This window comes from Mesocricetus auratus, unplaced genomic scaffold (assembly GCF_017639785.1).
Source record: "Mesocricetus auratus isolate SY011 unplaced genomic scaffold, BCM_Maur_2.0 Super-Scaffold_100676, whole genome shotgun sequence".
Taxonomy (NCBI): domain Eukaryota; kingdom Metazoa; phylum Chordata; class Mammalia; order Rodentia; family Cricetidae; genus Mesocricetus; species Mesocricetus auratus.
Genome location: NW_024429266.1, coordinates 74,166,119 through 74,179,217, shown reverse-complemented (window position 1 = coordinate 74,179,217; position 13,099 = coordinate 74,166,119).

The window sequence follows — 13,099 nt, the reverse complement described above, 5'->3', positions numbered from 1 at the left end:
TTGTTATAAGTGACAAGATGGGATGAGCTCAGTAGGTTATAGTCAGGCACAACTATGGAAAGTGAAGAAAGATTGTAAGTTCAAGGACAGTTTAAGCTACATAGCTATATCCTGTTTTGAAGAGGTAAATAGCTGAAAACAGTAAAAAAGGACAGAGTGGTATTGAAGAGAGAAGTGGAGGAGGAGGAGAAGAGGGGGAAATTAGGGTAAAGGAATAAGAAAGAAGGAGCTGGAAGAAGAGGAGAAGGAGGAGGAGATTGAAAAGAAACAATAATGTGATGGGTATAAGACTGCTGAAGGGGATTCTACTGGGTTAGTGGGCAAGTCTCAAGCACAGTTAAATTCTTTTAAAAACCACTGTTTATTTTAATTATTAGTTCTTTCTGGTTGTACTATAAACACTCCTGATGCCTAATCTGGGAGTCACTTTCCTGTCCTACTGTACTGTGTTGGGGCCCATAAAGATGGGTCTGCTTTCTTTTGCCTCAGGTCAGAGAGTTCAAAACTTACCTTAATATGTCAAAAGACCTGAAGGTCTAAGGCTTGGCTACTGTTAACAGGAGTAGCTACTAAATGCTTGGAGGATTAAAATAAACATTATTATTCCTCTTCAATATCCTCCTCCTACTCGTCTTCTTCCGGCTCCCTCTTTCTTATTCCTTTACCCTAATTTCCCCCTCTTCTCCTCCTCTTCTACTTCTCTCTTCAATACCCACAGTGCCCATTTTCACTGTTTTCAGCTATTTACCTCTTCAAAACAGGATATAGCTATGTAGCTTAAAGTGTCCTTGAACTTACAGTCTTTCTTCACTTTCCATAGTTGGGCTCTTACACAGAGAAACCCTGTCTCAAAAAAAAATAATGCTGTAACATCTGATGCCATGGTCCCACATAAGAATGACACTTAGTACAACATACTGCCTGATTCCTTCACTTATTGGTGATAAATACCAAGCGAAACAAAATCTATCAATGCCCAGCACTGAAAGGACTTTCCCTTGCCTACCTATAACTTCCATCTGAGCCAAACAAATGAAGGAATGTTTCACCCTTCCCCCATGGGGGTTCTCTTGACTGCTTGTTACTAGGAGCTTTTAGCTAAACACTTCTCATCCCTTCCTCCCAGTAAGGCCTGCATGCAAGTTCCTGTTTTCTTTCCATCTCTTGCCTAAATGCTAATTTCTGTTTTTGGACTACCCTTTGCCAAAGGGCCCTGGGAACATAAGCTTCTGACCTTGGTGATTTTCCACCATGTATGTCTTTGGTAATTAAGGTTCTACCCTTGTAATAATAAACAACATTTTCCTTGTAAGAATGAGCTGCTGTCTTTGTCTTTATTTACATCCTTAGCCCTTTACCTCTGATCATTGTGAAGTATGGTAACATCTTAGCTGCGAACACACTATGGCAGCTCTCTAAAAAGGCCCACCAGATGACTGGACAAGCAATAAAAGCTATATATTGGTGAAAATGCATAGAGTAAAGCATCACACACTCATACTTCTTTCAATGCCCTGCCTCCCCCTACACAAATAGGTTCCTATAAAAATGATGAAAGTCAGAGCTGGAGAGATGACTCTGTGGGGAAACTGTATGCTGTGCAAATATGAGAGCCTAAACTCAAATATGTAGAACCCACAGGCATGATTAGTTTTAATGTTAACTTGACACATGCTACTGTCATTTTGGAAGGAATCTTAATTGAGAAAATGTTCCCATCAGGTTGGCATGTAGGAAAGTCTTTGGCACACTTTTGTGGTTGATATAAGCGTGCTTATCCCATAAGAGCTGGTGCCAACCCTGTGTGGGTGGCCCTGGATGGTATAAGAAAGATGACTGAACTAGTCATAAGGAGGGAACTGGTAAGGAGTACCCCTTCATGGCTTCTGTATCAGTTCTTTCCTCTAGCTTCCTAACCGTGGACTTCTGGCCTGACTTTCTGTAGTATTAGACCAGGAAGTATAAAATGAAATGAATCCTTTCCTCCCAAGCTTGTTTTTGGTCTTCGTATTTTATCACTACAAAAGAAACTCTATGTAAGTTAAAATATGATGGTGGGCATGGTAGTGTGTGTCTCTAGTGCCACTACGCTAAAGTGAAGTAAGAGAGAGAGATAGAAGAATCTTAAAAACTAGCAATCCTTGTATATGCAGAGGCCAGCATTTGCAGAGAGATGGAGACAAAAGATGTCGTAGATATAATAAAAGGGGAAAGGTTGTCACCAAAATCTATAAAAGAAAAAGAGCATGTCATTTGGAATATGTTGATTCATAATGAAAAATGGAGGAGGAAATCAAAATACTAAGCGACTTAGTGTATATAGTTATTGGGAACCTGTTGCTGCTAACATATGCTATGTAAGTAAACATGTATTTAAGGAGGATGATATAAATTAATAGGTGAGTACTACATTAAATATCAGGGAGCAAAGAGGGCTCTGAGGTTATTTTCGCTTGTATCTGATGAGGCATTATGCAATATAAAGTCATTATGCTGCCTCTATTTGGTGCACATGCCTTCTGAACTCGCATTTGAAAAGCCGCTGCCACAACCCCCATCCCATCATTATGAAGAAAGAAAGACTTAATGAGTTTCTAAGCAAGGCTAGGAGCATATGTTCCCAGGAACAGCTATTAGGGAAGATTGAAGGACAGCTATGGCACGGCAATACAGTTCAGAGGATTCTTCTAGCTGTTAGTCTGCATATTCTTCTCATGCTTACAACACCACCTGGCAGATTTCTTGGGGCTTCAAGATGAGAATGAGGATGATGTTCTTAAAGAGATCAGTCCATGTCTGAGGTTAAATAAACCACTGGAATTATGCAAGTATAGTTAACATTCTACAGTGGAGATTTCTTGTTGTTCAACATATTTTCTCAAATGGATCAGGGATGGATAAGATAGCGCAGCAGGTCATGATGGCTTCCACCAAGCCTAATAATCTGAGACTGATCTCCATTTCCCGTTTGGTAAATAAAAACATAAACTCCTAATAGTTGCCCTTTGACTTCCATATCTGAGGCAGCCATGACATGTGAAGGCTGCCACTTCCTCTCACATTCCAACTTATAAGTAAGTAAATAAATGTGACTAACAAACAAACAAGTAGAATAGAACAGTTCATAATGGGCCTCGGAGATAGTTTAGACCGTCAGGAACTTGCTGCATGAGCATCTGCTTTCAATAACCAGCACCGACATAAAAGATAAACTGTGATACACACATGTAATCACTTCAACAAGGAAGCAGACAGGAGAATTTTAAGATTGTTGTCCAGTGAAGCAGAATTAGGGAGCTCCAGGTACGAGAGAAACCCTTCCTGAAATATTAAGGTAGAGGAATGACTGAAGATGTCGATGTGATATTGACTTCTGCTGTATATTAGCAAGTGTGAATGCACACATACATCCATGCACACAGGTTGACCTCTGTTGTATATAAGTAAGTGTGCACATACATATCACATGTAAACACATTCACACACACACACACACACACACACACATTGACCCTGTATAAGCAAATGTGCATGAACACATAGCACCACACATGATACACAAACATCACACATAATACATGCACACACAGAGACACAAACAAATCATACAAGTGCTTCACACAAACACAAACACATCTCACGAGCGCACAATTTAAAATACTTTAAATTTTAAAAGTGAAAATTTTAATCTGAGAATACACTCTTCTTTTTCTTTAAGCAAATAATGAAATGATGCTTTGATTGTTGGTTGTGAATTGTACAACAAAGATTAGAAAGCAGCTTGTCTCCATTCACATAAGAAATAGGCTAGCCTTGCTTCCTAGGCCATCAACAAGGTTTATCTGCCCATGGCTTTTTCCTACAGAGCTGCAAATGAGCTTAAAATATGGAATCTCCTAAGTTTCTCCCGGGAATCATTGCACCATTCGCTAGTTTTCATTAAAATCATTTTCCTGCTGATACCCATCTTAAATTTCCTTTCATTAATTTCTTCCATTATGCCCAGTCATGCCCCATTTTATGTGAATATATGTGCACCACTCTTTAAAAATATCCTCGCCAGATTATTTGAGACGAATATTTGATTATAACGCTTGAGGAAGCACAGACTTGTTCTTTCTATGCAAATAGCTGATTCATATTGATGTTCAAGGCCTATTCACCATAAAAAAACTTCTTTTTCCTTATGCAAAATTTTAATTGTTAATTAAAGTATCAGTAGTATATATCTTGGGAAGCTGAAATTCAAGAGGCTCAGTGATATATAAATAATCTGCTATAATGTTGAAACAAAATGAGGGGTCAGAAATTATTTATCATTGCCAGGATCAATCATGGGTATGGCAAGAAGGTAACAAGTCAGCCTCAATTTACTTACTTATGTCAAAATAATAGCAGTGTTGTCAAGGATGCAATCATGTTTTTATTCCTTCTGTCTTTTAAATATAACTCTGTCTTTACATCACATCTACTCTTTTCAACTATCAGGAAATTCTCTCTCTCTCTCTCTCTCATTCTCTCTTAACTGTTGCTCTGTTGCTTCTGGGGCATGCCTGTAAAACCCCGTCTTATTTAGCTTGCATGTTCACTAATAAATCCATTCTACTTCATATCCAGAATCTCAAATACATTTCCTTCAATGGTGCTTGGAATGTCTGTATTTTAGGTAGAATATTTGCAATGATCTACTCTTTGCTATGACATTTCATTCACTTGCATATTGTAGCACTTTCTCCATAACACTTCCATTAGTTCTGAGGAGATGGAGAAGAGAGCATTTGAGAAAGAAGCAAAGATAGCTTATTTGTCTGGAAAGGGATCTTATTAACCCAAGCAACAGAGCTCAAGGGTCTGAAATAGTTTATAGTCAACAGATGAAGCAACCTGCCATTGTTAAAGGTATATTTAATTTTTATCAATCCACTATAATATCCTATCCAAGACAGGGACTGCATGGAGTCTTACCATTCCCTTACCTGTCTGCCTCATGGTAACCCTGTCCACTAACAAGGCTGACAGTTCACACAGACCCCTGTGAAGACTTCCTCAGAACTCTATGTAGGTTGCAGTGATCTATTCCCCTGCCTTCCTGCCTTATACACACTTCATACAACACTGTAAATGGCCCCCTTCCTGCTTGGAGTCTGACTATAATTCTACAACCTGCATTGTATGGATGTGACATGGAACTCAAGCCTGTGCTACCACAAATCAAGATCAGAACAAGTTGACCACACTACAGACTTAAAAATATTGGCAGAGATTATCTTCTAACCATACAAAATGTTACTTTCTAGATCCAATGGTTGTATCCATCCCTATCAAATCTGAAACAACTTCTAACATCCTATAGTTACACTGACACACATTACACCCAAGACTGAACAACAAGCACCATTTAGCTGGTTCAAACCTGACAAGTTGTGGCAATTCCAAACAACTACACTTAAATGGTGAGAACAGATATCCCACCATGAAACACTATTAAGGGAGATCTTCAAAGTCTGTCATATCATTTGGAGCAGGGCTTAGGCCCTTTCCATTTTATCTAGGCTGAGTGAATATCACTCTTTGTGGAATGGGCTCCCAAATTCTATTTGTATGCTAGAGATAAGTTCTCAACCTCCTTGGGGAACAGAAAGGGGATGGGACTGGTGGGGGACAGGGGAGGAAGGAAGGGAGAGGAAACTGGGATTGACATGTAAAACAAGCTTGTTTCTAATTTAAATGAAAAAGAAACACAATCAAGACCTACTTCCAGATGGCTAGGTGAAATTGTAAATTTCATGAATAACAAAGAAAATATATTTCCTTTAGAAATTATCACCCCATTTTATTGTATCATGCAAAAACAACTTGGCTAATGCACACATCAATGATTTCAAAACAGCACTTATAATCATACAAAACAAATGCCTGACTGAAGAGCATAAATACACAAAAGAAAAATTGAGTGAAATAATTAAATTAATTCAAGATTTGAAAATGAAATTTAACAAAGAACAAGAAAAACAGGTCAAAGACAGAGACATTATTTTCAACATGATTTTAGAATATAATCTTCCAAAGCACAGGAAGGAGATTCCCATTAAAGTCTAAGAAGCTTACAGTAAAACAAATATTCAGGAACAGAACAGTATATATAATCAATACAGTAAATATACAGAACAAAGAAAAGATAATGGAGGTGGAAAGAGAGGCAGACCAAGTCACAAACAAAGGAAAAACCATCAGAATGATGTCTGACTTCTCAATAGGAAACTTGAAAACTAAAATGTCCTAGAATGATGCTCCTCAAGTTATAATAGATGATAGATGACAGTCCAAAGGACTATACCCAGCAAAACTATTGGTTTTAAAAATAAAAATGAAACATTTTCTATCATATAAAAATGCTTAATGAACTTAAGACCCCAAATCCATTGCTACAGGGATATGAGAAGGTACATATGATCTGAAGATAAAAATAAACATACCCAGAAGGAGTACAAGATTCCAGAAGTATATACAAAAAGATGTGAAGGAAAAAATACCACAACCCAAAGAAAACATGAATTAATAAGATTATTCAATATTTTTCAATAGCAATTGTGTTAATTTCTCATCAAAAGACATAAACTATAAGACAGCATTAGGAAATATGATTTATTTTTTTCTGCCTCTAAGAAACACTCATCACTGTCAATGATAGATACTAACCTACAGATAGGATAAAAAAAATATTCTCACCAAATAGAACCAAGAAACATGCAGATATGTCAATCCTGAAAAAAAAATAAACACCAAAACAAAATTAATCATAAGATATGGTGAAGTGCATTTCATACTCATTAGCTAAGATCCACAGAGGATATTACTAGTCAAAGTATATAAGCACCATACATGGGTTCCCATTTTTATATAAAAAGCAAGCAAACAAAAACATATTAAAAAAGAAACAGTATAATATCTAAAATCACAGATTAGTCCAAACACAGTGAGAGTTGCTCATTTCAATACTCCCCTTTCAGCAATAAACAGGTCATCCACACACAAAAAAATATCAAATATAGAAATACTAGAGGTAAATGACATCATAAATGAAAAGTATCTAATAGACACCAACAGAACATTGTATTCAAACACTAAACAATACATTTTTTCTCAGTCTCTTATGGTCTCTTCTCCAAAATTCACCACACAAAGCAAGTCTCAAGAAATCTTGGAAAATTGAAATGATATCCTAATATAAATATAAACAGCATCCTGAGCATAAAGCTGTAAAGTCAAGTGTCACCAAAGGAAAAAATCACATAAAATTAAAAAAAATTAATTTAAAAATTACCAAAATTTAAAAATCTATGCAAGGTAATCAATTCAGTACTGAATGATACTTTCCCAGAGTGAGAAACTGTGTAGGAAATTTTTAAAATTTTTATACTTAAATAAAAACAAAGCAAATGCAACACATTAAAATCTTAGGGACAAAATAAAGACAGTCTTTCCTAAGAGGAAATTTATAATACTATGAAAAAAAGTACATGAGATATTATGTATCTATTATTCAATACTGTTTTGGAAAGGCTTTAATAACAAGAAAACTCATCAGAAAAGAGTAGATGAGGAGAAATAATAAGTTAGGGCTGAAATCAATGAAATAGAAATAGAAATATAAAACAAAAAAACAAAAAATGAATGCAAAATGAAATGAAGATTCATTCTTTGTAAAGATTAAAAAGATAAAAAAATCTTAAGAAATGCTAGCCAAAAGAAAAAGGACAGGCAACTTATGAGGTGTAGATTTGAAAATGAAGAATTACTATATATACTGAGAAAATTTAGATAACTATAAGGACATATTTTTAAAAGATACACTCCACTTGACTGTAACATGAAAAAGAAATGGATTAATTTCTAGATATATATGACTTACCAAAATTAAATCAAGGTGAAGTAGACCATTTAAAATGAACCATATTGAACAATGAGGCAACAGCAATAATTTAATATCTTTAAACTAAATATACCCAGGTCTAGAGGTTACAAAGTAAAATTTTCCCAAACCTTTAAGGATATTTAAAACAAATACTCCACAAATTATTTTGTAAAAGAGAAAAGAACAGTTTTAAATTATTTTCATGAATCTACTATTATCAAGATATAAAATTATCCAAAAACTCAACATTAAAAGAAATTTATGAGATAATCTCTTTAATTAATATGAATGGAAAATTCTCAATCAATTATTTGTAAATTTAAGAACAGATCACGAAGTTTATTCAACATTATCAAGTCAGCTTCATTCTAGTAATATAAGAATGTTCTGACAAATGTGAATCAAAATATGTAACCAATTACATAAACAGAATCAATGACAGAAACCTCGCACTCTTTTCATGAGATGCAGGAAAAGTAGTCAGCAAAACCCAGCTACACTATGATAATCACCACATAGGGTACATATTTCAGCACAATAAAGACATTATACAGAAAACCTGTAGCAAATACCACCCCAAGTACACACCAAGTGGAGAAACACTCTAAACATTTCTACAAAAATGAAGAGAAATCTAAGGTCCTTACTGCTCAGTGCAGTGATTGAAGTCTTGATTAGAACAATAAGACATGATGATGAGAAAAGGGAACGCAGATAGGAAAAGAAGAATCAAGTTTTGTTATTAGAAGACAATAGTTGCATAAAAATGACCTAATAGCTCCACCAGATAGCTCCTAAAGCTGACCAATACATCCAGCAAAGCAGCAGAATATAAAATTAATACAAAAAATCAGTTCTTTCATATATACAAATGCAAGTATATCAAGAAGGAAATAGGGAAGCAAACCCATTCAAGAGTATCCAAAAATATCTTGAAATAGATTTAACTAAAGAATGAAAAAGAGGAATATAATTTTAAAGACTAAGACATTAAAAAATATCATATGATTGAAAGACATTTCTTGCTCTTGAATTGGTTATTTAATATTGTGAAAAATCATCATCTTATCAAACTCAATTTATATATTCAATGCAATCTTAATCAAAATAAAATAAAATTCTTCACAGAAATTGTAACTGTAAAACACAGAAAAAAGTATAATCAAAACAATCCTAAAAACCAGAAACACTGCTGGAGCTATTCCTTCCTGATTTTACATATCACAGAATTTTAGTAATATAAATAGATTTTCACTGACCTCTAGCCACATGAATTTTTTAATAAGGAGACAAAAATACCCACAGAAGAAAGACATCCACAACACACTTTGCGTTAAAAAGACTTGATAATTACTTGAAGATGAAAGAAACATTTTCTTTATATCTCACACTGAAAAAAATATCAATAACAAGCTGAAGATCAAATAACAAAGTAAGGTAAAGGGATACAAATTGGAAAAGAAATCAAAGTATTGCTTTTTGCAAATGAAGTAGTACTATACATGAGCAAGCACAAAATTTCTACCAGGAAACTCTTACAGGTGATAAATTTCTCTAGTTAATAAGCTGGATACAAGATTTACAACAACAACAACAACAACAACAAAAATCAGTTCCTAACTTGCATACAAAAAGACAAATGAGCTAGGAAAGAAGTCATACAAACAACACCCTTTACAATATCCGCAAATAAAATAGCTTTGAGTAACGCTAACCAAGAAAGTAAAAGACCTGTATGATGAGAAATTCAAGTCTTGAAGAAAGAAATTGGAGAAGATATCAGAAAATGGAAAGATATCACATGCTCATTGGTCAATAGGATTAACATAATAAAAACAGCCATCTTACTAAAAGCAATCTATTTATTCAATGCAATCCCCATCAAGATTCCAACAAATTTTTATAGACCTTGAAATAACATTTTTCATATGGAAAACAAAAAAGAAAAAAACCCAGGACAGATAAAACAACAGTGCATAATAAAAAAAAATTGTCAGAGGTATTGTTATCCCTGATTTCAAGTTATATTACAAAGGTATAGTTAAAAAAGCATCATGAAATTTCCATAAAAACAGAAAATTGAATGAATGGAATTGTATCAAAAAAGAAGACATAAATGCTCACAAGACATAGATACTTGATTTTTGTCAAAGAAATCAAAATTATACAATAGAAAAAAGAATTCACCTTTTTTGGTGCTGACATAACTGGATGTCATCATCTAGTATAATTCAAATAGATCCATATCTATCACCCTTTATAAAACTCAAGTCCGGATGGATCAAAGACTCAACTTAAATCCACAGAATCTCAGCTGTTGGAGACACACTAGAGGACATACAATCATCAACCAAAGAAAATCTCAAGTCCAACAAATCCCTAACACAAAATATACAGGAGATATGGGACACCATAAAATCCAAACCTAAAAATAATAGGTATAGAGAAGGTTAACACATACAGTTCAAAGGTACAGAAAACATATTCAACAAAATGATAGAGGAAAATTTCCCCAAATGAAAGAAGGATATGCCTATGGAAGTACAAGAAGCTTATAGAGCACCAAATAAACTGAACGACAAAAAGAAGTCACCTTGACAAACAATAATCAAAACACCAAACTTACAGAATAAGGAAAATATTAAGAGTACCAAAAGAAAATATCCAAATAACATATAAAGGCAGACCTATCCTAATTATACCTGATTCTCATTGGAAATGGTGAAAGCCAGTAGATCCTGAATAGCTGTTCTACAAACTCTAAGAGAACATGGATACCAGCCCAGACTACTTTACCCAGAAAAGCTTTCAATCAGTGCTGATGGAGAAAACATGATACTCCATGACAAAACCAGATTTAAACAATATATATCCACAAATCTAGCCCTACAGAGAATACTAGAAGGAAAACACCAAGCCAAGGAAGTTAGCTACATTCACAAAAACATAGGTAATAGATAATCCCACTTTACCAAACACCAAAAGAACTAATGGTGAGAAATCCACCACCAACTGTAGGGGAAAGATCACATACTCAAGATACTGTTGTGGACAGTGGTATGTGGGACAGTGAGGAATAAAAGGAGAAGGAAAAGAAAACCTCTCTCTTGGATGCTGGCCTCGGATGTTTCCGAGGGCTTCTCATTTTCCAAGCTTCTTGTGTCAGTGATTTCTCCTATTAATAAATATCCTTGTTTCCCTATTGCATTGATTCTTATTCAACCAACATATCCAAACAAACAAGTATCAACAAAAACTAGTCATTAATATCCCTCATATCAAAGGTCTTAACTGGCCTATAAAAAGACACACGCTAACAGAATGGATATGAAGACAGAATCCATCCTTCTGCTACATACAAGAAACACATCTCAACTTCAAAGACAGATGCTACCTCAGTGTAAAGAGTTGAGAAAAAATTTTCCATTCAAATGGCACCAAGAAACAAGCTGGTGTAGAAATCCTAAGATGTAACAAATTAGATCAAACTACAATCAATCAAAAGAGATGAAGAAGAGCATTTCATTTTTCATCACAGGAAAAGTTCATCAAGATGAAGTATTAATTCTAAGCAATTATACCCCAATACAAAGGCATCTACATTCATAAAAGAAATATTAATAAAGTTCAAATTACACCTAAAACCTCACACATTTATAGTGGGAGACTTCACTCCCCCACTCTCACCACTAGACAGGACCACCAGATGGAAACTCAACAAAGAAACAAATGAGCTAACAGAAGTTATGACCCAATTGGGAATAACAGACATCTATAGAACATTCCATAAAAACTAAAGTAATGTACTTTCTTCTGGGTACTACATGGAACCTTCACTAAAATCGGCCACATACTCAGAAACATAGCAAACCTCAACAGATACAAAAAAAATTGGAATGACACCCTGTATCCTATCAGGTCACATTGGTTTAAAGTTAGAATTCAACAACAACACAAATTGGAAAAACTCTACAGGCTCATTTTAACTGAAAAATGTGCAAATGTAGCATTCCTTGTTCAAGGAAGAAATAAAAAAAATTAAAGACTTCCTAGAATTCAATGAGAATGTAGGCACAACATACCAAATCTTATGGGACACAACAAAAGCAGTGCTAAGAGGAAAGTTTATTGCACTAAATGCCCACATGAAGAATCTGCAAAATAATCATACTAGAGATTTAACAACATAACTGAAAGCTCTAGATCAAAAAGAAGCAAACTCACCCTGGAGACATAGATGCTAGGAAATAATCGAATTGAGGGCTGAAATAAAAAAAGTAGAAAGTAGGAAAAAATACAATGAATCAATGAAACAAAGAGTTGATTCTTTGAGAAAATCAATATAGACAAAACTTTAACCAAACTAACCAAAAGGCAGAGACAGATCATGTTAATTTACAAAATCAGAAATGAAAAGGGGGACATAACTGATACTGTGGAAATCCAGAGAATCTTCACATCATGCTTTGAAAACCTATACTTTACAGAATTTGAAAATCTAAATGAAATGGAAAATTTCCTGGATATATGTCACTAACCAAAATTAAATCAAGAAGAAATAATCAACTTAAATATACCTGTAACCCCTAATGAAGCAGAAGAAGTAATCAAAAATATCCATATGAAAAAAAAAGCTCAGGGTCAGAGGCTTTCAGTGCAGAATCTGACCAGAAATTCAAAGAAGAGCTAACACCAGTACTCCTCAAATTGTTCCACACAACAGAAACAGAAAAGACATTGCCAAAGCATTTTTACAAGACTACAGTTACCTGGGTACCCAAGTCACACAAAGACATAACTAAGAAAGATAACTTGAGACCAATATCCCCATGAACATAAATAAAAGATATTCAATAAAATAATGGCAAATTGAATCCAGAATCACATCACATAAATCATTCATCATGATCAAGTTGGCTTCATCCCAAGGATGCATGGATGTTTCAACATATGAATATCCATCAATGCAATCCTCCATATTAACACACAGAAAAAGAAAAACCACATGATCATCTCACTAGATGCTGAAAACGCCTTTGACAAAATCCAACACCCCTTCATTATAAAGGTCTTATTTATATCAGGAATAATATGAACATACCTAAACATAATAAAAGCAATATACAGCAAACCAACAGCCAACAACTTAGTAAATGGAGAGAAACTTAACATGATTCCTATAAA